Source organism: Nannospalax galili, unplaced genomic scaffold, assembly GCF_000622305.1.
Source record: "Nannospalax galili isolate Female #2095 unplaced genomic scaffold, S.galili_v1.0 scaffold1677, whole genome shotgun sequence".
Taxonomy (NCBI): Eukaryota; Metazoa; Chordata; class Mammalia; order Rodentia; family Spalacidae; genus Nannospalax; species Nannospalax galili.
This window is the reverse complement of record NW_008339464.1, coordinates 339332-344444: the sequence shown is the minus strand read 5'-3', so window position 1 is coordinate 344444 and position 5113 is coordinate 339332. Positions and strand designations below refer to the sequence as shown.

The 5113-nt window shown below is 41.8% G+C and overlaps 1 non-coding gene across 1 annotated transcript; it reads right to left on the bottom strand.

Moving 5' to 3' along the window:
- Positions 1–4293: 4293 nt before the first annotated feature.
- LOC115070576 lies at positions 4294–4396 on the bottom strand. Its single transcript, XR_003849733.1, has one exon. It is a non-coding gene; the product is annotated as a U6 spliceosomal RNA (small nuclear RNA).
- Between the last annotated feature and the right edge of the window lie 717 nt (positions 4397–5113).

Below are 5113 nucleotides of genomic sequence, written 5' to 3'. Positions count from 1 at the left end.
TAATCCCAACATTTGGGAGGCAGAGGCAGGTGGATCTTTGTGAGTTCCAGGCCAGCCTGGTCTACATAGTGAGTTCCAGGACAGCTGGGGCTACAATGTCTCAAAAAAAAAGAAGACAAAGTTAAAGTTAAGGGGCTGGATAGATGGCTCAGTGGTTAAGAACACTGAATGTTCTTGCAGAAGACCCGGGTTCAGATCCCAGCACCCACATGGCAGCTAACAACTGTCCATAACGCCAGTCCCAGGGGATCCAACAGCCTCTTCTGACCTCCGCAGGCATTCCATGACCCGGGTGCACTTACCTACATGCAGGCAATACACGCATACACATAAAATAAAATTTTAAAAAAGAAAAGAAATGCATACCCAAGGGCAGACCTTATAAGAGAAAATATAAATCAACATCCCTGGACCCAAATTTCCCCAATACTAGACTACCTTTCAGGGTTAGAAAACATGCCAGGCATGGTGGCGCACGCCTGTAGTTCCAGCACTTGGAAGGCAGAGACAGGCAGATCTCTGAGTTCAAAGCCAGCCTGCTCTACATAGTGAGTTCCAAGCCAGCTGGGGCTACAGAGAGACCCTGTTTCAAAAAGACCAAAAAAAAAAAAAAGAAGAAAACAAATACTGGTTCTGGAAGCAACATTTTTTGACACCCCTGGCAGATCATTTATATAAGAGGGATGTCTCTGTCTCTCTCTCTCTCTCTCTCTCTCTCTGTGTGTGTGTGTGTGTGTGTGTGTGTGTGTGTGTGTGTGTGTGTGTTGCTGAGGATAGAACCCCAAATCCAATATGCTAAACAAAGCTCTGATCCATTGAGCTACACCCCAGCCCTCAAAGGAATTTTCTACGTAGACTGGAAATTAGGTCATCCCTCGTAAAATTCCAGGAGAATTCCATACATAAAGATTAAATCCAAACTGGCCAGGTGGCACAGGCCTGCACTACCAGCACTTGGGAGGTGAAGACAGGAAGATTAGCAGTTCAAGATCAGCCTTGGCTAACAGCAAGTTCAAGGCCAATCTGCACAACTTTAAAAAGTGTAAGCCCCAAATTAAAACTCTGTATGTTAGAAAAAATAAAAAGGGTCTAGAGAGAAGGCTCAGCAGTTAAGAATGCATACCGGGCAGAACTTCCAGACCAGCCACAGCCATGTAGGTGTCCATAAGTCTGTCTGCTTTCCTGAACTCTTCAGGAAGGTGCAGTGTCTCCTTTTCTTCTTCATGCCTTTCTTACTAAACACTTTCTCTAAGGCTTTAGGCTGCCCCCAGCATCTTTTATTTCTTCACTTTTTCTCTAAAGCATCCTTCTCCCAGCCATGTGGCTGACCTCTATGCAGGCTCTAAACCTGCAGGGCTCCATGGCTTTCTTTCCTTCTTCCCACTATTCACCTCCTCAAGGCAGCTGTCAAGGTGACCAGCTTGCCTGCCCTGAGGATTTTTCTTTAAGATTCTATTAAAATTGTAAAAGCTAAAAAAAAAAAAAAAAAAAAAAAAAAAAAAACAAAAAAATCAAATAAAAAAAAAAAAAAAAAAAAAAAAAAAAAAAAAAAGAATGCATACAGTTCATATAGACCAAGTTCGATTCCCAGCACCCATATCAGGTGGCTTACAACCACCTATAACTCCAGTTCCCGGGGGATCTGATGCCTCTGATATCTATGGGTACCTGTATATACAGAATTAAAAATAAAATAAATATAAATAAATAAGTGAACCTCATATTTGCATTAAGTCCTTTTCCATTATATGTATACAAATGTTCCAAAATCCAAAAATTTCAAAGCTACAATATTTCTGTTCCCAAGTATTTTGAACAAGGTATACTCAATTTGCACTGGAAGTATGGAAAAAAACAAAGTGTACCTGTATTAAAATTAAGCTAGTCTAACATCAAAATAAATAAATACATAAAACTCTGTGTCAAGGAAATGGGAGGGGAATTTTAGTCTCACACAAGTCAAGGTCTTGCTTTTAGAAGAGAGAAACCAAACAAGCTGCTTCCTGGTTCAAATCTAACCAGAGTTCATACCCGGTTAAGGACATGTCACGGCCTGGGAGGGTAGGCTTCAAATGAGAAAGGAGGTGATTTGTCCATGCTTCCTGAAGAAGAGCCACATCCCAAGCCTATCTCCAGTTAAAAAAACACTTAAAGCTGGGCATGATGGTGCACCCCTTTAATCCCAGCACTCGGGAGGCAGAGGCAGGCAGATGACAATGACTTCAAGGTCGACCTAGTCTACATAGTGAGTTCCAGACCAGCTGGGAAACAGGGAGATCCCATCTCAAAAAAATACCAAAAAAAAAAAAAAAAAAAGTAATTAAATAAAAATTTCAAAACAGAGCTCTGTTGGCAGAGTGCTTACTTAGCATACAGGAAGCTCTGGGTTCCAGCCCCAGCACCCGGGGAATTGAAGGCAGGAAGTGCAAGGTCACATAGTCAGTGTGAGGCTAGTGTGAGATACATGAGACCCTGTCTCTAAACAAAAACAAAAAACCAACAGGGGCTGGAGAGATGACTCAGTAGCTAAGAGTACTGGCTGCTCTTGTAGAAGACCTGGGTTCTCATCCCAGCACCCACATGGTGGTTAATAACCGTCAGTAACTACAGGTCCAGGGGATCTGACGCCCTCTTCTGTCCTCCTTGGGCATTGCACAACACAGGTGCACTTACATACATGTAGGCAATATACACAAACATATATAATAAAAATAATAAATAAAATATTAAAAAACAATATATAACAGACCTAATGGAACATGCCTGTAATTCCAGCACTCAGGAGACTGAAACAGGAGGCTCATGAGTTCCAGGATAGCCTGAACTATACAGTGAGATTGTTTCATAAAATATTAACAAATCCATACACACACACACACACACACACACACACACACACACACACACTGGTCTCCTGCCTCTTGGCTTTAATAAATCTAAACATTTCAACATATGTGCTACATACCATCTTTTAAGAATTAAATTATAGCCGGGCATGGTGGCGCATGCCTTTAATCCCAGCACTCGGGAGGCAGAGGCAGGCAGATCTCTGTGAGTTCAAGGTCAGCCTGGTCTACATACTGAGTTCCAGGACAGCTGGGGCTACAGGGAGACCCTGTCTCAAAAAGACCAAAACAAAAAAGAAGTAAATTATCAGACAGCTGAAGGAGGTTCCTACGAAAGCCTTCTCACTTTGTTCTCCCTCAGGTAACCCTTCCCACATATTCACTGCCCATGAATTAAAAAAGTAGAAATCAATCGTAGAAATCAATCGTTGGAGTATGGGGGGAGCTGGAGAGATGGCTCAGCAGTTAAGAGCGTGCTTGCTATACATCTATCAAGATCCAAGTTCAGTGGTTTGGGGTTTAGCTCAGTAGCAAGTGCAGGCCCTAGGTTCAGTAACCAGCTTTCCCCAAATTATGAAGCCAGAGTTCAGATCTCTTACATAAACAAGCCAGAATCCCACAAAAACCTGTGACTCCAGCTCTGAGGGATCTGACACTTTCTTTTGCCCTCCATGTAAGGCTATATGAACACATGTATCTATACACATATGTATACATACAGCCACACACATAAATATACAGATTAAAAATTTAAAAACTCTTAAAAAGAAATCTCATCAATGACTTTTGTTCTTTTAAACTTTAAATAAATGGTATCACTCTAGACTTAAAATTCTAGAACATTTTTGGGCCAGAAAAGTAGCTTAGCAAGTTAAAGTACTTGATGCCAAATCTGATGGCTTGAGTTCCATCCCCAAGACACCGTGGTGGAAAGAGAGAATAAATTCATCCAAGATGTCCTCTGACCTCCACATAAGTTGTCTTCTGACCTCCACACATGCTCCATGACACTCAAATGCTCCCACACACTAAATAATCTTTTAATTCTACAACTCTTATCATCACTTGTATTCTCAAATACATGTACTGATTTGTTTTGCTTATATTTATTATCTACTTTTCTATTTATCTTTCTCTCATTTATCTATTTTAAAAAATCATTTTATTTACGTGTATGGGTGTTTTGCCTACATGTCTGTATATGTACCATATGAGTGCCTGGTGCCAATGGAGGTCAGAAGAGGGCATCAGATCCTCTGGAACTGGAGGTACAGGCAATTGTCAGCTACCATGTGGATGCTGGGAGCCAAAGCCAGGTCCTCTGTAAGAGCAGCAAGTTCTCCTCATTGCTGACTATCTCTCCAGCCCCTATTTTTTTCTTTCCTTAGCCATTTAAACTTTTTTTTTTCTTTTCAACATGAAGATATATTTCATAACACTGCAGTGACAAAAAATGGAGCACCCCGTGAATGTACATGTTACCCTTGCGAGGGGGCCATGCTAATCTCGTATCATTCCAAGTTTAGTATGTGTGCTGCTGAAGCAAGCGCCCCTATTTAATTTTTATTTATGGCAAGGCTTCACTCATCATGGAGACTGGACTCAAACTCAGAGCAACTGATCTCTGCCTCAGCTCTGGGATTACCACCGTGTACCGGCACACCTGGCCTCGTTTGACTCTTGTTTGCTGAACATTTATGTCATCTCCAGGACTGACTCACAGCTAAAACCCCCAATCTACTGCTTTCTGATTTCCTTCTTCCCTTCCTGGAGCTGGCCTCGCATGGCGAGTGTTCTTTCTGCTCCCCTTCCCTTCCCTTTTAAAAATATTTATTGGTTTTTATTTTATTTTTATTTTATGTGTATGAGTGTTATTGCCTGCAAGTGTGTAAGTGCACCCATGTCGTGCAATGCCTGTGGAGGTCAGAAGAAGGTATTGAATCCCCTGGAATTGGAGTTGTTAGCCACTATGTGGGTTCTGAGAATCTAACCTGGGTCCTTGGCAGGAGTATCCTGTGCTCTTAATTGCTGAGCCATCTTTCCAGCCCCATGATAAGAACATTTACTAAGAGTTCTATGCTTTCAAAAATTTCAAGTCAGGACCAGAAGTCATGGTACTCAACTTTAATCCCAGCACTCCGGAGGCAGAAGCAGGTGGCTCTCTGTGAGACCAAAGCCAGCCTGGTCTATATAGTGTGTTCCAGGCCAGCCAGGGCTACAGGGAGATTCTGTCTCAAAAAATTTTTAATTTATGTTTATCTTTATTT